Genomic DNA, 22,418 nt, shown 5'->3' with positions numbered 1-22,418 from the left:
GATAAAGAATTCGAAGTATGGCCACCTTCTGTCGAATTTAATTCTGTAAAACTTATCGCAACTCTTATGGACTCATAGTCTGGTGAGTTTTTTCATATAGGATTATTAATTCTCATTACATCTTGAATACTTATGACTGGAAATGGCTAATAAAATACCTGTTGAGGCTGTTGTGAGATATAGAGATGGCAGTAATAATGAACATGAACAGCCTGGTAGCGGTGATGTTCTTAAACTTTCGCGGAAAGGTGATATCTCTCAAGGGCGTAAATAACAATTTGTCTTTCGTTTTCAGATGTGAAATAATAGCTATTGATATGGCTTTTGAATGCTATTTATAGGGCTTTATTTATATGGCTTTGTTTTAGATCGACATTTATGTCGTGAAATGCGGACTGCCAAAGTGTAATCTAATACCTACATGGTTGGAGAAGTTTTAGAGAGCTGAAAGGATTTAGAGGTATCGAAAACTCAAGACTTTGTTCCATTCCACATTCCTCCATCTACAATGGTTATCATCTCATGTAAATCTGTAATATAATAATATAGCTGCTAGACTAGAAACGGAGGGGCTGCTAAGAATCAGGTTTATGCTGAAGCTTTGTCATGCCTTGAATTATGCTTTAAAAGACATGCTTTAATTAACACCAGAAGCGCCGTCGGGGTCATTTTGACCTTTTTTCCCAATTTTACGCGTTTTTTTTTTTTTTTTTTTAACATACAGCTGAGCTTCGAAGCTGATATTTTTTTATTTTTTCTAAAATGTTTTTAAGTATACAATGCCAAGTTTTCATATTTCTACCTTAATTATTTAAACAAATAATCGCAGATATACTTAAAACAGCCAACTGGGATCATTTTGACCCTCATAAGAAAAACGACACTAGGAGCACTAGGCCATTCAAAACTTTGTGCAGATGATTTGTGGAACAAGAACTGAGGACCACCTGTGTTCAAAGAAACAATGTCACGCAATCAGTTCCGTGAAAGAATTCGGTATCTCAGATTCTCAGATGTCCGAAGCACCAGAGCTGATCATCTCGCCACTAACAAATTTGCTCTCGCTTCTGTAACCTGGTACAAGCTAATGGAAAACTGTTATTTATGCTATACTCCTGGATCAGAAATAACCGTTGATAAACAATTGTTGCCTTGTAAACCAAGATGTAGATTTATTCAGTATATGGCGAATAAACAGGACCAGTTTGGCATCAAATTCTGGCTAGCAACTGATGTAAAATCCAAATATGTTTTGAATGGTTATCCTTATCTGGGCAGGGATGAAGAACGACCAACTAATTTACAACTTGGAGAAAGTGTAGTTCTCAAATTACTGCAACAACATCTAAACTCCGGACTCAGTGTCACAACTGCCAATTTTTTTACTTCTGTGAAACTTGCAGATGAACTTTCTGCGAAATAAACCACAATTGTGGGGACGATGCTTCTGAATAAGCGAGAATTACCCCCATTGCTCGTGAAACTTCTTCAGCACGATATTCATCTTTTGCACTGAAAAATGGAGACAAAACACTCACAGTATATAGGTGCAAGAGCAAAACGAATGTCTGAGCACGACGCACAGTAATGTGTTTGTTGACGACAACATAAAGAAAAACCGAACACTGTCACTTACTACAACAGTACAAAATGTGGCATTGATGTCGCAGATCAGATGCTGAGGAAATATAGTACAAGTAGTTGAAGTCGCAGGTGGCCTGTACATGTTTTTTACAACGTCCTTGACATTGCTGAACTCAATGCTTGGATTATATTCAAAGAATCCTTGGGCACCTCTATTTCACGTCGAGAATTTATTCTTGCACTCGTGAAAGAACTACGAGTTGGTGCACTACGCTACAGATGCCCCCCAATTGCTCAAATACAGACACTTAAAGGAAAGAAATGTGCATTTTAAAGTTGCAAGGGACAAAACAAGACTGTTGTCAGCTGTAAGGGATGCCAGAAACCAATTTGTGGTAAATGTGTTGCTGTCACTGTCAAGCGTTCATATTGTATCACCTGCGGTAATGTATAACAAACTTTGGAAAACATTGCCTGTTTATTCCCAATTTATGTTTTTTTGTAATTTTTTGCATATGTTCTATTTTCCTCTTTTTGCATTTGTATCTTTTGTTTGTTTTTCAAAGATTTTGTTTTTGTTTTTGTAATCTTACGTTGAAAGATATGTGCTAATTCGCGCTAATTGCACGAAAAAAAATTCTAAAGTATATAAAATAAATAAAAACCTCTAAAAACTCTTTTACGTGGTCATTTCAGCATCATTTCAATCATTTGCTGTGTTTCTACTTACATTTCTTATAAGGGTCAAATTGACCCCTAATGGCGGTTTTCGGTTAGTCTGAAATTCGGCTGTTCTAGCCTTAAAAATGCTTCTAGACAAGTTCCCACAGTTTTGTAGTATTACTATACAGTATCGTAGTGCAGGTCTTGGTACTGTTCTTGGTTTCATCTGTGAGAGGTAGGACAAAACAGCTCTTACTCGGTTGTTTTCGGGGTATTTTCTTTGCCTGAGGTATTTCCGTAGTACTAAAATATCTCCAACTTGCGTCAAATGTAAAAAACCATCAAGCTACTGCATAAGGTCCCCTTAATGGTGCTGCATTGGTGCGTGAAGATCTGCTGAAGAGACATAATTTCGTATTGGAAGTTATGAAGGCGAATGAACTCATGCATTTGATCTTATTCTGATAAGAAGGTTTAGTAGGAAGAAGAAGAATAAGACAACATTTTATCAAGAATAGTTCCATAGCTCCACGAAACACTGAAATATAGCGGAAAATCGGTGCGGATCAGACATGGAACGGCAGAGAAGAATATGCCTGGACAGGACCACTATGATCACCATTCGCGAAAAAGGTGTTGGATGAACACGGTATTTTTTTCCATCATTTAATGTAGTTGTGGAGAACAGGATAAAGTAATATCAGATAATAAAACACGAGTGCTTTTGAAAATAATGGCACGAAATGTACGCATATTTGCATTGCCTTTGCTAATGTTATAGTGTAGTCTCAAACTATGTCTCCATTTAAATTTCTTAATTTATATTTCTTTTATTTAAATCATACAAATGGCGGAGAATTAAATTTGAAGCCGCAATCTGTACATTTTCTTAAGCTCTAATAAATAGGTTATTTAAAACCTTCTAAGTATTTAATGCACACATTTATCGAAACTTCGCTTAAATCTTAATAATAGGGTTAAATAAGTTTAACTTAGAAATTAAAATAAATTTTAATTTGAATCCGTTTGAAATTTGAAAATAAGATCCGCTAAGTTTGAAATCCGTTTTCCTAAACATAACATAATTCTATTTAAATTAGCACTTAAAATATTAGCCATTTTTCCTCATATATTTCTAACTTTGTATTTCACATATTTTATACTTATTCTTGACCAAAACGTTTCTTTCTGTAAAATGAGAAGAAAGTTGTGAATTTAATGAGAAATAGTGTAAACCTTATATGCATCTACTTTTTTATGAAAGACAAATTTAAATGAAATGTAATTTTATGTTCTATTGAGCAAGGTACACAAATACGTAAATAACATTCTCGAACAAGTATTAATAAATGCATTTATTCCGAACTCTTTCTAATTTTGAGAAAACAATTCTAATATATTTGAGAAAACTACATTAAAAGTTAAAACTTTCCGTCAATACGTATGTTTTAAAAGTTTATTTTCTTTAATTTGGTTTTCTTTCTCTTTGAATGTATTAATGAGACGTATTTTATGTACATAAAAATGGTAGTTTAAATGTCATTTCATTTCTTCAACAAGCTTCCAATGCAGTATCCAGCACAAATGCCAGTGATATACAGAGAAATAAGTACAGGTGCGTGTCCTTCTAGTGCTTTAAAAATGACATTATTTTTTCTGTTCTGAGAAGAAACATAATAATCATTTGCAACATTTCCTTTACGTTTCATTGTCGCTAGGTGAGTTTCTCGTTGTTCCAGATATTTGTCGACAGAAAGATCCGTCTTATTTTGTTCGTCATTTTCGTTCAAGTTTCGTTCAGTGTATTCATGTTTTTCATTGTTAAGGACATTATCGCCAGAATTTGGCAATATATTGGAAATTACGTGATTGACGTTTTCTTCCATTGTTACTGTGCCACTTCGAAAAGGGTCAATTCCACTATTAGTCGTAAAATGACTAGTGTCACAGGAATCCATTCTAATCTTATCTGTCGATAGATCGGCTAAATTACTAGAAATTTGATTGTGTGTATCTCCACTATTTGTGTTGATGCTCTTCTCACATTTCTCAAGGGAATTCTCGCCTGTGCTATCAGATTCACTCTCAGTGGATGTTTCATTTTGTGCGTCTTGATTATTTGGTACTTCACAGTTTTCAGCATCTATATCAGCGACTTCTTGCGATTCAGTATAGTCAGATCCAAGAAATGAATTACTTTTCAATCCTTCGCCATTGATAACATTTTCATTAAAGTCCGGTAGATCATTGTAGATTTCACGTGTAATGTCTTCTTTAATCGTTGTTAATACGCTTTTTTCAGAACATCCAATCTTGCTGTTTGGAGGAATTTCACTGTTTGCAGAGAAAAGAGTTGTATCACATTCTGTCCATAGATCTATTAAATTAATGTCATCTTGCTGGTTCATTTTAGTAATGCAGATTGGGCTCATGCTTATCTCCTTATACCCCAATGGAATCCTACATTGGATACGAGATTTCTTTTCATCCGAAATTTCTGGATATCGGCCTACAAGTGTTTCTCTTGTTTCTATCAAAAAGCTTCTAATGCTATCATTTGAATCGACATTAATTACTTTTGCACTTTCATCAGTTTTCATTTCGTTCCCGCGGAGTATTTTACGAAAATTGTCTTCATTTTCCTTAACAGCAGAAATTTCTTGTGAGATTTTTCTATCTTGATAATATACATCACATTCCGTAGAAATGTTACTAAGAAGAATATCGTTTTCTCGTCTAATACGTTTCTTAGTTGGCAACATTGATATATCCAGAATATTGTGTGTTGCATCAAAATTCCTATTTTCATTGTGTTTAAAATTATATGTATAAGTTTTATTACTTCTATTTGCATAAATAAATACATAAAACATTGCCATATAAAACAATATAAGCATACAACTTGCCTTCAATCCAAGATAGTTAAAAACGCTGGGAGCCAAAGCATTCGTTGGCACGAAAACCACAATCGCTGTTGGTATCAAGAAAAAATATACGAAAATTATTTTACTTTTCAGTCCATGCATTATGCACAGCAATCGCCGTTTTACGGCTCTCTCTCACCACCTAACACAGTTTCTAATTATCAAATCGCTTTTCTATAAAGCTTTAAATTAGCAAATTAAAACACTTTCTGAAAGCAGTTCACTCCAGAAAGAAAATAAATCTTTATTTTAACAATATTGATCCAACAATATTGATCTCTTTCATTCCAAGAATTCTTTAACAATGCAAAAAGCTAGAGTTGTTGTAAAAATTGGAAACTTCATAAACAAGCCCCTTTGGTTTGTTGCAGCCTTTTATGTATAATAATAATTAATTAATATTTTAATGTCCTTTTCTTAATATGTTACTGCTATACGAAAATTTTCGGTGCAGAAGTACATAAATCCGGAATTATACCTGTAACCGCGAAATGAAAATTTACAAAGCTCTTTAGAATTTTATAGTTAGAGTATAAACACATTTCACATTCGTTGATGTAATACTTTACGATGTTTTTCAAGACAACGCAAATAAAAAATCTCTTTCATAAATATTTATCAAAATTAAAAAAAAAGAGAAATTTAAAAGTGTGACTGTATATTTTACTCTGTCACTGAATAATAAAATATACATTTTAAGGCTCCTTGAAAATTTAATAAACCGTTTTATCAGAATCTTAAACAGCTATCTCATTTGAACGGTATTTTGTAAAAATAGGATATGTCCAAAACGTGATGTGTAACTAATATCACTTCACTCTTTTAAGTTAAAACGTTTTTTTTTTTTTTTTTACTCAATAAATTAGGTGTTTTTTTCTGTAAATGGAATAAAGTTCTTAACACATTTCCAATAAGTAATGTTAGCTGTCTTTGCATTCTATCATTTTTGCCAAAGCTAATAACTCTATTCATCAAGTAGTAAATCAGGGCTGAATTGAAAATTCTAAGAAATCAGGAAAATGTTTTCAAAACTTCTGAAATGTCTAGATTTTTATGCAGTCTCGCAGTATCTGTATTTCTATCCCAGTGAAATTTACTCTGTTTATTATAAATAAAAAATGCCAAGACCTTTGACCACCTTTCGAGAAAAGTGGAACAGTTTATTTAATAGTTTTGATTGTTAACTTGCCTCAAGGAAACATTTAAATTAATTCCAGGAAATCGAGGAAAGTGTAGTATAGCAAATTATGTGTAAAATTTAATAGGTCGTATTAGAAAGTCGTGTGTTGTCCACGTAAGATTTCTTTATGATGTATTTTCATGCAACATATAACTTCTGATTTATGCAGAGAGGTCGTGGCACGTTTTTATATCGCCGGCATATGTTTAGATACTAAACAATCTAAAATTTATTCACCGAACCAAATTCTGAAGGCTTGGACTTACGCTAAATTTATGGGTTATTTTGTCATCGGCTGTTTGGTCCTAGACTTTTTTATCGGGAGATATTTAGTTTGGCCTTTATATTTTGGGCTAATTTGCCATTTCTAAAAGTGGTTAATTAGGATTTCTTCGAAGGGCATCCGCGAAACTTGTTCCAGATTCATTTTAATAAATTTCTATTTGACTTCGGAGTTCAAATGTATTTTGTTCCGTAAACGGTCAACAGTTGGTTACTGACCAAATGATTCCCTTCTCGATCACAGGAAAATATTACAGAGCCCGTTCATAGAGATATATTTACAATTCATTTGCCATTATGTAACAAATTATCTAAACGGTGGCCGCAGTAGTTACAACTATGTCTGTAGAAACCGTCTAGAGAAATAAAAATGTTGGCCAGGGAAGTAATTAGAGCAAAAATCCAACATTTGATATAATTTCCAAAAGAAAATCTACAGACGAGGTGGAGAGGTCAAAGAGAGCATGAAAGGCTCCAAACGAGGTTCAAGGATTCAGAGAGAAGAGCAAGTACTTAGCAGGCGTCAAAACCACTCAAATCAAGGCCAAGGAAGCTTCAAGTACAAGGCCAACGAAAGGCGAAAAGGCCACAAAGCACCAGTGCCATGAAGAACCCGTAGGTATAGGAACAGTTGGACAGTTGCACAAAATTCTGCTATGAAATGAACTCTTGAAATTAAAGGAGTACGATGCAAATTTAAAACATCACGCATCTATGAAAGGAAGAAGAATTTTAGCCGAGATGGTGGGATGTAGTTGTCGCAAAAAACTTTCATTCTATTTAGTGCCAGCACCTTCGTATTATACTTATGGAATTTGTTATTATTCGTGATTTCATAATTGGTTTACTTGCTGATGACATTCTACGTTGGTGTATCAGGTTCAATGTTCCTTCTACCCTTCTTCGGGAACATACAAGGACCTGACTCGGAACAGAGAGCTTACTAAAGCTATGTTCACTAATTGTGGTAAGTAGACAGGATACAGACGAAGGGTATACAAAACCCTTTATTTTTCTCTATATACAATAACTTCCGTACTTCGGAATACACTGACCCTCCAATCGGGCTCTAACGTAAAAAAGTATAAAAATAAAACTAAACTCTAATTTAACTTTAGAATAATACACGTGGAAGATTGGCCTTATAATAACAGGAAGCGTATGTAGCACAGAGACTGTGAACACTACAATACGTTTAATTTATCAACAGGATTAAAACCTCTGGCCTGGAAGGCAAATAGCAACTGCGTAACTTCTAAGGTAAGCGGCCTGCTTCGAACTCACTGCTTCCTCCCTTCGCTTGGCAAAAAGGCCACACTTAAATACTTGGCGTTCGCCAGACAAACTTTGCATAAAATCCTTAACGCGTATAATTCTGGCCGGAAGTAGAAAATAAGAAGCGATAGTAAAGATTTAAAATAAAATAAACGTTAGTAAAACTTAAGATCCTTACATACTTCCCGCCAGAGTTAATTAGTTTGAAACTGAGGTCTAAAACGACCTTGTTGAAAACTTTTAGCTCTAGAATCTAACGCGAGGCCAACCTTTTACAAACACAACTTCGCTAGAAACTAGAAAATTTAAAAGAAAGAAATTTGTTACAATAGCAGCTCCCAGGATATACAACAATCTTTTTTTCATCTGTACTGCATCTAAACAGGAGCTTTATTCAATTCTGGTTCCTTCCAGAGATCTGGAAGGAAAACTAGTTTAATGAAATGTTACACAATGACATTGCAAATAACATATAGAATATACTTCTCTTAACATTCTTATTTTATTCATGACTATTTTAATTATCTCTCCCCGTGCTCTCTGACATGTGTTGTAAAAGAACACCAAACACGAATGTGTTTCTGTCTACGTGTGCCACACTTTCTCCTACAATCAAAACACTAACGTGTTAAAATTCAACATAACGAGACCTCTTAACACACCCTACTTTCAACTCTAAACCCTGAAGTACTATTCTAAAAGTGGCTAACTCTAAAGTGTAGCGTCAGAGAGCCTAACTACATCGTTCAACCTTTACCACATATTCGCCATGATTTAATCTTTACAGTCACACGAATAACAAATTTTTAACATTACTTTCACTTTTACCATATCACGGTATTTCTTAACATTTAAAATAACAGAACATATCAACATGCCGTTAATTTTACAGATTTGAAAAGATACATTAGTAGTACATTGTTAACTTCTATTCTTTTCAAAGCAAGTGCCAATTCTTTCTACATTGAAATAATACTACATTTCAAAAAGTCTTTCAGACTAAAACTTCTCTCTTGCTAGAATGTTTTAAATAAAATTTATACAATAACTTTTTACAATATTTAAGTCTTTACACAACGCTATTATACATCAACTTTAGTTTTACGCACGAGTAATTTAAAAACATAATACGAAAATCGGTCACAACTCATTTCTCGCCCTTTTGGCGATAAAGGTAGACCTCGCATGAGGTAAAACTTCTTGAAATCTGCCACTTATGCAGTAAGAATGAAAGATTAACTTAAGTTTGCAAAGTAACATAAAATTTTACTTATCTTTGTAATATTCGGACATCCTTTTCTGGGCCCAGTCTTTAAAGGTAGTGCAGATAGTAGCTTGGTTTATCCTCCTTCTTGTACGGGCTCGCCCTTCAGTGCTTTCCTCTGGAAGCTTGCGTTTTTCACCCGTTCGGCCACCCTTGAACACCTTCCTTTTCTCCTCTGCTTGTGGTCTTGGCCGTTTGAAGGCAGCTGGTCTTGGCGGAACCGGGAAACTTCTGTCGTGATCCTGCTTGGACCTCGTTGTTGGCCGTTCAAATTTTTCTTGTACTTTTTCCTCCGCCGCTGATAACCCTTCCGCAGTTCGGCGACTTTTGCTGCGGAGAGTTCTGTCAGATGAGTCGATCTTCCGTTTTAAAGCCGGGTTATAGTTGCCGTCATTTCTCCTGGTCCTCTTCACATACGTCGTCCTTCTCCCTTCTTCATTCTGGGGGTGTTCGTGAACTCTGTTTTCTGGACGGTGGAACGGCTTCTTTTTCTTGTTACATTCAATCTTTCCGCGGGGCAATTTTCTTTTCACTTGTTTCTGTCTCTCATTGGCTTGCCCTTGTACTTGTCGTTTTCCCACCTCTGGAACTTGTACCTGCGGTGTCTGCCGTGCCGGATCCTGCAAAAGATCTGAAAAGATTTGCATTTTATTACGATCGATGTAGGGCTTAATTTGATCAATGTTTGCGGAACAGGTTTCACCATTTTTGGCTTTTAACCATACAACAGCGTGAGTTATTTTTTCTATAACATATGGTCCTTCAAATCGTGGAAAAAATTTGGCAGTTTTATCTTCTGGTGCTGAAGAAAGTGAATGCTTAATTTTTAAAACTTCATCCCCTACTTTATAAGTTACTCCCCGTCGTTTCAAATCATAATACAACTTCTGTTTTCTTTGTGCTACTTCCGTATGCTTTTTTGCTTCTTTTATTAGTTTTTCTATATTACCCATTTTAAATTCTGGGGCTCTTTGTTGCACATAAAATAATTTATGTAACGGTGTTATAATCTTTCTGCCTAGAAATAACTCAGCAGGAGTTTTTCCCGTTGTATCATGTTTTGCGGTCCTAAGGGCGAAAGCAAATTCATTGACATAGTTATTTTATGAAAGCTTTTATGAAAATTTTTAACATAACTACGGATAATTTTCACTATATTTCTGTTGACCCGTTCCGCTATATTTGATTGCGGCCGATACGGGACCATTTTTAAATGACGTATGCCCAGTTTTTGGCACATGTCATCAAATATATTACTTACAAATTGAGGATCATTATCCGATATAACTTTTAGGGGCGCCCCGTATTTTAAAATATATTTATTTAAAATAGAATCGGTAACTAATTTCGCGGAGGCTCGTTTTAAGGGAACAATTTCGGTCCATTTACTAAAATGATCAACCATAACAAAGAGATAGCGACTTTTATTTAACTGACTTTTTGGGAAAGGGCCCAATAAATCGATGCCAATTATTTCATTTGGAAATTCGGATTTAATACTATTTAGAAACCCGGCCGGGCGGAAATTAATATAATTAACTGCTAGACATGTTGGGCAGGACTGGACATACGCCCTTGTTAACTTTTGCAGTTCAGGAAAGTAGACTGCCTCGCGTACGCGTTGGATAGTTATTCGAATACCAGCATGAGAAGCTAAAGGGCTGTCATGGAGCTCTTGCAGGATATTTAATCTAAGACTAGCTGGGATAACAGGTCGAAATTCGTTGTTGGAATTCGTAGTTTTTGTATAAAATAATAGACCATCTATTAGTTCGTAATGGGCCGCCCTATTTCTTATCGCCACAATATCTTGGTGGCTAAAATTTTCAGGATCCTTCAAATACTCATAAATACTTCCAAACTCAGGATCCTTACCCAGTTCTGTTATTACAGTTTCTCGGGAATTTATTGTACACGCTGTAAGCATTGCAACTTTTACGGTATTACCCTGTTCATCTAATTTAATTCGTGATAGGGCATCTGCTACGATATTTTCCTTTCCGGGGGTATGCTTGATTACCAGATTATATTCTTGCAGCTTGAGTGCCCATCTTATTAACCTTGGGGATAAATTTTTCCCTGAGTACAATCTAGTTACCGCCGCATGATCAGAGTATACTGTTATTTGCGCCTTTCCAAAATAGACTCAGAACTTTTGCACTGCTAACAGAACTGCAAGTGCCTCTCTCTCGGTCGCAGAATAGTTTCTTTGTGTTTGATTTAAAGTTCGGCTAAAAAATCCCACGGGCTGCTGATTTTGCGAAAGTACCGCTCCTACCGCATAATCCGAAGCATCCGCTGAAATTTCTAAATTTTCATCCTTTTCAGGAAATTTCAACACAGGGGCTTGCGTTAATGCTTGTTTTAATTTTTCGAAAGCACTATTGGCTTCGGCCGTCCACGAGAATCTTGCCTTTTTCCTTTTTAATTTTAACAATGGCTCAGCGATAGCCGCAAAATCTTTTATAAAGGACCTATAATATGAACAAAGTCCTAGAAAAGAAGAGAGCTTCTTTGCCGTGTTTGGAGTCGGATACTTTTGTACAGCGATTATTTTTGATTCATCTGTCTCGATCCCTTTTTGCGATATTTTGTAACCTAAATATTTTAATTCAGGGGCTGCAAATTTGCACTTTTCGACATTAACTTTTAGACCGGCCTCATTTAATAAAGAAAACACCTGTCTTAAATCCTGTACATGTTGGTCTAGATTATCACTAGTAATAATGATATCGTCTAAATAGATAAATGTGGACTTTCCAAGAACAGGTCTTAACAAAATGTCCATGCATCGCTGAAATGTTGCTGGGGCCCCTGAAAGGCCAAACGGCATACGCAAAAATGCATAAGTGCCAGACTTGGTTATAAAAGCAGTCTTAGGCACGTCCTCAGGCCTCACCCCTATTTGAAAATAACCAGTCGTTAAGTCTAAAGTCGTCATAAATTTGGTTGATTTTATGTTCCTTAAAATTTCTTCTATGATCGGTAACGGATATACCGGATATTTCGTTATGGAATAAATAATTTAAATTAAATAAAACATTAATTAATTTAATAAGTAATTAGAAAGAAAATTAGATTAAAAAATAATCCAACATGGCGGGAGTCATTCAAGATGGAGGATGAAAGTCCACGTGTTCCAAAATGGCGGACGTCGACCCGTGATTCAAAATGGCGGACGACGATCACGTGATCCAACATGGCGGCCAGATAAGAGCATGGTGGGAGGAAGAGGGTGAGTCATTCAAGATGGAGGATGAAAGACCACGTGTTCCAAAATGGCGGACGAAAACCACGTGGTTCAAAATGGTGGATGGCAGTCACGTGATCCAATATGGCGCCTGTCTAGGCCACGCCCCTTTTCTGTGACGTCACTTCCGCCGCACGAATTACTCTGCCTACTACTGGCCTGTACATGTTTTTTACAACGTCCTTGACATTGCTGAACTCAATGCTTGGATTATATTCAAAGAATCCTTGGGCACCTCTATTTCACGTCGATAATTTATTCTTGCACTCGTGGAAGAACTACGAGTTGGTGCACTACGCAACAGATGCCCCCCAATTGCTCAAATACAGACACTTAAAGGAAAGAAATGTGCATTTTAAAGTTGCAAGGGACAAAACAAGACTGTTGTCAGCTGTAAGGGATGCCAGAAACCAATTTGTGGTAAATGTGTTGCTGTCACTGTCAAGCGTTCATATTGTATCACCTGCGGTAATGTATAACAAACTTTGGAAAACATTGCGTGTTTATTCCCAATTTATGTTTTTTTGTAATTTTTTGCATATGCTCCATTTTCCTCTTTTTGCATTTGTATCTTTTGTTTGTTTTTCAAAGATTTTGTTTTTGTTTTTGTAATCTTACATTGAAAGATATGTGCTAATTCGCGCTAATTGCACGAAAAAAAATTCTAAAGTATATAAAATAAATAAAAATCTCTAAAAACTCTTTTACGTGGTCATTTCAGCATCATTTCAATCATTTGCTGTGTTTCTACTTACATTTCTTATGAGGGTCAAATTGACCCCTAATGGCGGTTTTCGGTTAGTCTGAAATTCGGCTGTTCTAGCGTTAAAAATTCTTCTAGACAAGTTCCCACAGTTTTGTAGTATTACTATACAGTATCGTAGTGCAGGTCTTGGTACTGTTCTTGGTTTCATCTGTGAGAGGTACGACAAAACAGCTCTTACTCGGTTGTTTTCGGGGTATTTTCTTTGCCTGAGGTATTTCCGTAGTACTAAAATATCTCCAACTTGCGTCAAATGTAAAAAACCATCAAGCTACTGCATAAGGTCCCCTTAATGGTGCTGCATTGGTGCGTGAAGATTCGCTGAAGAGACATAATTTCTTACTGGAAGTTATGAAGGCGAATGAACTCATGCATTTGATCTTATTCTGATAAGAAGGGTTAGTAGGAAGAAGAAGAATAAGACAACATTTTATCAAGAATAGTTCCATAGCTCCACGAAACACTGAAATATAGCGAAAAATCGGTGCGGATCACACATGGAACGGCAGAGAAGAATATGCCTGGACAGGACCACTATGATCACCATTCGCGAAAAAGGTGTTGGATGAACACGGTATTTTTTTCCATCATTTAATGTAGTTGTGGAGAACAGGATAAAGTAATATCAGATAATAAAACACGAGTGCTTTTGAAAATAATGGCACGAAATGTACGCATATTTGCATTGCCTTTGCTAATGTTATAGTGTAGTCTCAAACTATGTCTCCATTTAAATTTCTTAATTTATATTTCTTTTATTTAAATCATACAAATGGCGAAGAATTAAATTTGAAGCCGCAATCTGTACATTTTCTTAAGCTCTAATAAATAGGTTATTTAAAACCTTCTAAGTATTTAATGCACACATTTATCGAAACTTCGCTTAAATCTTAATAATAGGGTTAAATAAGTTTAACTTAGAAATTAAAATAAATTTAAATTTGAATCCGTTTGAAATTTGAAAATAAGAACCGCTAAGTTTGAAATCCGTTTTCCTAAACATAACATAATTCTATTTAAATTAGCACTTAAAATATTAGCCATTTTTCCTCATATATTTCTAACTTTGTGTTTCACATATTTTATACTTATTCTTGACCAAAACGTTTCTTTCTGTAAAATGAGAAGAAAGTTGTGAATTTAATGAGAAATAGTGTAAACCTTATATGCATCTACTTTTTTATGAAAGACAAATTTAAATGAAATGTAATTTTATGTTCTATTGAGCAAGGTACACAAATACGTAAATAACATTCTCGAACAAGTATTAATAAATGCATTTATTCCGAACTCTTTCTAATTTTGAGAAAACAATTCTAATATATTTGAGAAAACTACATTAAAAGTTAAAACTTTCCGTCAATACGTATGTTTTAAAAAGTTTATTTTCTTTAATTTGGTGTTCTTTCTCTTTGAATGTATTAATGAGACGTATTTTATGTACATAAAAATGGTAGTTTAAAATGCATTTCATTTCTTCAACAAGCTTCCAATGCAGTATCCAGCACAAATGCCAGTGATATACAGAGAAATAAGTATAGGTGCGTGTCCTTCTAGTGCTTTAAAAATGACATTATTTCTTCTGTTCTGAAAAGAAACATAATAATCATTTGCAACATTTCCTTTACGTTTCATTGTCGCTAGGTGAGTTTCTCGTTGTTCCAGATATTTGTCGACAGAAAGATCCGTCTTATTTTGTTCGTCGTTTTCGTTTAAGTTTCGTTCAGTGTATTCATGTTTTTCATTGTTAAGGACATTATCGCCAGAATTTGGCAATATATTGGAAATTACGTGATTGACGTTTTCTTCCATTGTTACTGTGCCACTTCGAAAAGGGTCAATTCCACTCTTAGTCGTAAAATGACTAGTGTCACAGGAATCCATTCTAACGTTATCTGTCGATAGATCGGCTAAATTACTAGAAATATGATTGTGTGTATCTCCACTATTTGTGTTGATGCTCTTCTCACATTTCTCAAGGGAATTCTCGCCTGTGCTATCAGATTCACTCTCAGTGGATGTTTCATTTTGTGCGTCTTGATTGTTTGGTACTTCACAGTTTTCAGCATCTATATCAGCGACTTCTTGCGATTCAGTATAGTCAGATCCAAGAAATGAATTACTTTCCAATCCTTCGCCATTGATAACATTTTCATTAAAGTCCGGTAGATCATTGTAGATTTCACGTGTAATGTCTTCTTTAATTGTTGTTAATACGCTTTTTTGAGAACATCCAATCTTGCTGTTTGGAGGAATTTCACTGTTTGCAGAGAAAAGAGTTGTATCACATTCTGTCCATAGATCTATTAAATTAATGTCATCTTTCTGGTTCATTTTAGTAATGCAGATTGGGCTCATGCTTATCTCCTTATACCCCAATGGAATCCTACATTGGATACGAGATTTCTTTTCATCCGAAATTTCTGGATATCGGCCTACAAGTGTTTCTCTTGTTTCTATCAAAAAGCTTCTAATGCTATCATTTGAATCGACATTAATTACTTTTGCACTTTCATCACTTTTCATTTCGTTCCCGCGGAGTATTTTACCAAAATTGTCTTCATTTTCCTTAACAGCAGAAATTTCTTGTGAGATTTTTCTATCTTGATAATATACATCACATTCCGTAGAAATGTTACTAAGAAGAATATCGTTTTCTCGTCTAATACGTTTCTTAGTTGGCAACATTGATATATCCAGAATATTGTGTGTTGCATCAAAATTCCTATTTTCATTGTGTTTAAAATTATATGTATAAGTTTTATTACTTCTATTTGCATAAATAAATACATAAAACATTGCCATATAAAACAATATAAGCATACAACTTGCCTTCAATCCAAGACAGTTAAAAACGCTGGGAGCCAAAGCATTCGTTGGCACGAAAACCACAATCGCTGTTGGTATCAAGAAAAAATATACGAAAATTATTTTACTTTTCAGTCCATGCATTATGCACAGCAATCGCCGTTTTACGGCTCTCTCTCACCACCTAACACAGTTTCTAATTATCAAATCGCTTTTCTATAAAGCTTTAAATTAGCAAATTAAAACACTTTCTGAAAGCAGTTCACTCCAGAAAGAAAATAAATCTTTATTTTAACAATATTGATCCAACAATATTGATCTCTTTCATTCCAAGAATTCTTTAACAATGCAAAAAGCTAGAGTTGTAAAAATTGGAAACTTCATAAACAAGCCCCTTTGGTTTGTTGCAGCCTTTTATATATAATAATAATTAATTAATATTTTAATGTCCTTTTCTTAATATGTTACTGCTATACGAAAATTTTCGGTGCAGAAGTACATAAATCCGGAATTATACCTGTAACCGCGAAATGAAAATTTACAAAGCGCTTTTAGAATTTTATAGTTAGAGTATAAACACATTTCACATTCGTTGATGTAATACTTTACGATGTTTTTCAAGACAACGCAAATAAAAAATCTCTTTCATAAATATTTATCAAAATTAAAAAAAAAGAGAAATTTAAAAGAGTGACTGTATATTTTACTCTGTCACTGAATAATAAAATATACATTTTAAGGCTCCTTGAAAATTTAATAAACCGTTTTATCAGAATCTTAAACAGCTATCTCATTAGAACGGTATTTTGTAAAAATAGGATATGTCCAAAACGTGATGTGTAACTAATATCACTTCACTCTTTTAAGTTAAAACGTTTTTTTTTTTTTTTACTCAATAAATTAGGTGTTTTTTTCTGTAAATGGAATAAAGTTCTTAACACATTTCCAATAAGTAATGTTAGCTGTCTTTGCATTCTATCATTTTTGCCAAAGCTAATAACTCTATTCATCAAGTAGTAAATCAGGGCTGAATTGAAAATTCTAAGAAATCAGGAAAATGTTTTCAAAACTTCTGAAATGTCTAGATTTTTATGCAGTCTCGCAGTATCTCTATTTTTATCCCAGTGAAATTTACTCTGTTTATTATAAATAAAAAATGCCAAGACCTTTGACCACCTTTCGAGAAAAGTGGAACAGTGTATTTAATAGTTTTGATTCTTAACTTGCCTCAAGGAAACGTTTAAATTAATTCCAGCAAATCGAGGAAAGTGTAGTATAGCAATGTATGTGTGAAATTTAATAGGCCGTATTAGAAAGTCGTGTGTTGTCCACGTAAGTTTTCTTTATGATGTATTTTCATGCAACATATAACTTCTGATTTATGCAGAGAGGTCGTGGCACGTTTTTATATCGCCGGCATATATTTAGATACTAAACAATCTAAAATTTATTCACAGAACCAAATTCTGAAGGCTTGGACTTACGCTAAATTTATGGGTTATTTTGTCATCGGCTGTTTGGTCCTAGACTTTTTTATCGGGAGATATTTAGTTTGGCCTTTATATTTTGGGCTAATTTGCCATTTCTAAAAGTCGTTAATTAGGATTTCTTCGAAGGGTATCCGCGAAACTTGTTCCAGATTCATTTTAAGTAAATTTCTATTTGACTTCGGAGTTCAAATGTATTTTTTTCCGTAAACGGTCAACAGTTGGTTACTGACGAAATGATTCCCTTCTCGATCACAGGAAAATATTACAGAGCCCGTTCATAGAGATATATTTACAATTCATTTGCCATTATGTAACAAATTATCTAAACGGTGGCCGCAGTAGTTACAACTATGTCTGTAGAAACCGTCTAGAGAAATAAAAATGTTGGCCAGGGAAGTAAATTGAGCAAAAATCCAACATTTGATATAATTTCCAAAAGAAAATCTACAGACGAGGTGGAGAGGTCAAAGAGAGCATGAAAGGCTCCAAACGAGGTTCAAGGATTCAGAGAGAAGAGCAAGTACTTAGCAGACGTCAAAACCACTCAAATCAAGGCCAAGGAAGCTTCAAGTACAAGGCCAACGAAAGGCGAAAAGGCCACAAAGCACCAGTGCCATGAAGAACCCGTAGGTATAGGAACAGTTGGACAGTTGCACAAAGTTCTGCTATGAAATGAACTCTTGAAATTAAAGGAGTACGATGCAAATTTAAAACATCACGCATCTATGAAAGGAAGAAGAATTTTAGCCGAGATGGTGGGATGTAGTTGTCGCAAAAAACTTTCATTCTATTTAGTGCCAGCACCTTTGTATTATACTTATGGAATTTGTTATTATTCGTGATTTCATAATTGGTTTACTTGCTGATGACATTCTACGTTGGTGTAGTTGTCCAAACATTGACAATAACGAGTCCAGTATAAGCAATTTAATGTTGCAAATTCAGGATGTTCCGGGTAATCACAAGTTCAATTTTAATCATCTTAACTCTATTACTGGGTTGTTTATAACAAAAACACGTCTATATTGTTAGAGTCCGACACATTTCCTTAAATGGTCACATCTTACAAGCCGACAGGAATTCCAAAATCCTTCGTTTTGCCTTTGACTCTGAAATCGCGTGTTATAAGCCCATTGATCGACTTTTATGTAAGGCTAGAAAGGGAGTAAATATTTTGAACTTTACGTTCGGCTGCAACTGACGACAAGATTTTTGTAAGGATCCTAAGTTTTACTAAAGTTTATTTTATTTTAAATCTTTACTATCACTTCTTATTTTCTACTTCCGGCCAGAATTAAAAGCTTTAACTTATTTATGCAAATTTGTCTTGCTAACGCCAAGTACTTAAGTTGTGGTTTTTTGCCAAGCAAGAGAGAGGAAGGAGTTATTAGAAGCAGACCGCTTGCCATAGTAATTTTACTCGTTTCCTGGTTGCCTTCAAGGCCAGAGGTTTAATCCTCTTGATAATTTTAAACGTATCGTAGTTTTAGCAGCTCTCTGTACTACATACGGCTTTTTGTTAATTAACGGCCAATCTTGGAGTTAGGCACATGTTTATTAATCCAAAGTTAGTTTAGTTAGAGTTTTAGTTAATATTTTTATATTCTTACGTTCAGACCACAAGTGGTTGGTCTCTGTATTCCGAAGTCCGGAAATCTCTGTAAAGGTAGAAAAAATAAAGGATTTCGTATACCCTTCCTGTGTGTATTGTCTACTTCACAATTTATTGAACATACCTTTAGTAAGCTCCCTGTTCCGAGTCAGGACAGTTAATGTTTCCAAAGCAAGTAAAGAGGAACACAAGTCCTGATATCCTAAGCAGAACGTATCAGTCTTATAAGACCGATTGTCTAATATGGTTATCAAATCCTACACGTAGGCAGGAATAAAACTTTTCAAAAATTGGAAACGTTAGTTTTTGTGAAGAACATCATACTCCAAACATTTTGAATGATAGGAGAAGAAATCAAAGATGAAAAAGAACAGTGCCCTGAGAAATTCTAAAAAATTGGATGTATGACAGTCTTCGGTTGAATTTAATTCTTTAACACCTCTCACATCTCTTACAGACTCATTGCCTAGTGTGTTTCTTCAGACTGGGTTCGTAACTAATAAACCCTAATAACGTCTTGAATACTTAAAACTGCAATCGCTAATAGAATACATTTTGAGGCTGTTAGGATGTATACAGATCGCAGTAAAAATGAACATGAACAGACTAGTAACGGTTATTTTATTAAATTTTCGCGGACAGGTAATATCTCTCAAGGGCGGAAATAACAAATTCTGTTTCGTTTTCAGATGTGAATTGATAGCTGTTAATATGGGTCTGGATTGTGTTTTAGACCGACAGTTATCTAGGGAAATGTGGACAGCCGAAGTGTAATCTAATACCTACATAGTTGGAAAAGTATTAGAGAGTTGAAATGATTTAGAGGTATCGAAAAATCAAGATTTTGTCGCATTCCATATTCCTCCATCTACAGTGGTTTTCATCTCATGTAAATCTGTAATATAACAATATAGCTCTTAGACTAGAAACGGAGGGGACTTTAGAGCCTCAGGTTTATGCTGAAGGTTTGACATGCCTTGAACTATGCTTTAAAGGACATACTTTAATTAAGAATTCTTCCAGACAAGTTCCGACAGACTCATGGTATAGTAATGCAGGTCCTGGTACTGTTCTTGGTTTCACCTGCGAGAGGTAGGATAAAACAGCTCTCACTTGGTTGTTTTCAAGGTATTTTCTTAGCCTGATGCGTCAAATGTAGAAAATCAGCAACCTACTGCCTAAGGTCCCTTTAGTGGTACTGCATTGGTGCGTGAAGATCTGCTCAAGAGATAAATTTGTGTTGGAAGTTATGAAGGCAAATGAACTCATGGATTTGAACTTGTTCAGATAAGAGGGATTAGTAGAAAGAAGAAGAATAACGCAATAGTTTCTCAAGAATAGTTCCATAGCTCCACACAACACAGAAAGATAGCGAAAATCGGCGGGAAAGAAGAATATGCCTGGACAGGACCAGTAGGGTCAGCATTCGCGAAAAAGTTGTAGGATGAACACGATATTTTTTCCAACATGGAATGTAGTTGTGGAGAAGAGAATGAATGATTCTCAGATAATAAAACATGAGTGGCAGTTTGATTTATTTGAAAATAATGCCAGTAATGAGACCTATTTTCTAAATCCTAAAATTCAAATGCCAGTGATATACAGAGAAAGAACTAGAGGTGCATGTCTTTCTTTTGCTTTAAAAATAACATTATTTCTTCTGTTCAGAGAGGTAACTTAATAATCATTTGGAACATTCCCTTTACCTTTCGTTGTCGATAGGTCAGTTTCTGGTTGTTGCAGATATTTGTCGACAGAAAGATCCGTCTTATTTTGTCCTTCGTCATCATTTAACTTTTGGTTCAGTGTATTCATGTTTGTCTTTCTTAAGGAAATTATCGCCAGAATCAGGCAATATATTGGAAACTATGTGAGTGGCGTTTTCTTCCATTGTTACTGTGTCACTTCGAAAAGAGTCATTTCCACCATTAGTCGTAAAATAACGAGTGTTATATTGTAGTTTCAAACTATGTCTCCATTTAAATTTCTTAAGTAGAAGGTCAACCAAAGGCGAAAACCTCACAAAGCTATAGTGTCATGAAGAACCCGTAGGTATTGACACAGCTGGACAGTTGCACGAAAATCTGGTATGAAGTGAACTCTTGAAATTGAAGAAGTGCGATGAAAATTTAAAACATCACGCGTCTATGAAAGGAGGAAGAAATTCAGAGCAGATGGCGGAATCTAGTTGTCGAAACAAAATTTTCATTGTATTTAGTCCCAGCAACATTGCATCATACATTTCCGGACTGGAATTTGTTATTACTCGTGATTTCATAATTGGCTTACTTGCTGACGATATTCAACTTTGGTGCAGTGGTCCGAACATTGACAATATCGAATTCAGTATCAACGAATTAATGTTGAATATTCAGGATTTTGCTGGTGATCAACACTCAGTTTTAATCCTCTTAAATCTATTAGACCGATTCTCTAATATGAATTATCCTAATATGAATTTTTCAAATCCTACATGTGTCCTCGGATATAAATTTTTAAAGAATTTTCCAATTTTTTAAAATTGGAAACGTTACAACTGACTGCAGCACGCCTTGTTAAGCGACTTCCCAAGACTACTACAGCTGAACCTTTTCTCTACCAATCCGATTTACAATGCTTGAAGCTGAGAAGTATCTTTAATCTTACAATATATTTCAGCAAGCTCTCTAATTTTCGTTATGAACATCATACGCTTAACATTTTGAATGATAGGAGAAGAAATCAAAGATTAAAAGGAACAGTCCCCTGAGAAACGATAAAGAATTCGAAGTATGGCCACCTTCGGTCGAATTTAATTCTGTAAAACTTATCGCAACTCTTATGGACTCATAGTCTGGTGAGATTTTTCATACAGGATTATTAATTCTGATTACATCTTGAATACTTATGACTGGAAATGGCTAATAAAATACCTGTTGAGGCTGTTGTGAGATATAGAGATGGCAGTAATAATGAATATGAACAGCCTGGTAGCGGTGATGTTCTTAAACTTTCGAGGGAATGTGATATCTCTCAGAGGCGGAAATAACAATTTGTCTTTCGTTTTCAGATGTGAAATAATAGCTATTGATATGGCTTTTGAATGCTATTTATAGGGCTTTATTTATATGGCTTTGTTTTAGATCGACATATATCTAGTGAAATGCGGACTGCCAAAGTGTAATCTAATACCTACTTGGTTGGAGAAGTATTAGAGTTGTCGAAAACTCAAGACATTGTTCCATTCCACATTCCTCCATCTACAATGGTTATCATCTCATGTAAATCTGTAATATAATAATATAGCTGCTAGACTAGAAACGGAGGGGCTTCTAAGAATCAGG

Source organism: Stegodyphus dumicola, chromosome 7, assembly GCF_044657685.1.
Source record: "Stegodyphus dumicola isolate Sdum_Otavi_A_Nest chromosome 7, ASM4465768v1".
NCBI classification, from domain to species: domain Eukaryota; kingdom Metazoa; phylum Arthropoda; class Arachnida; order Araneae; family Eresidae; genus Stegodyphus; species Stegodyphus dumicola.
The sequence above is the reverse complement of the archived record's forward strand: the minus strand, read 5'-3'. Positions refer to the sequence as shown.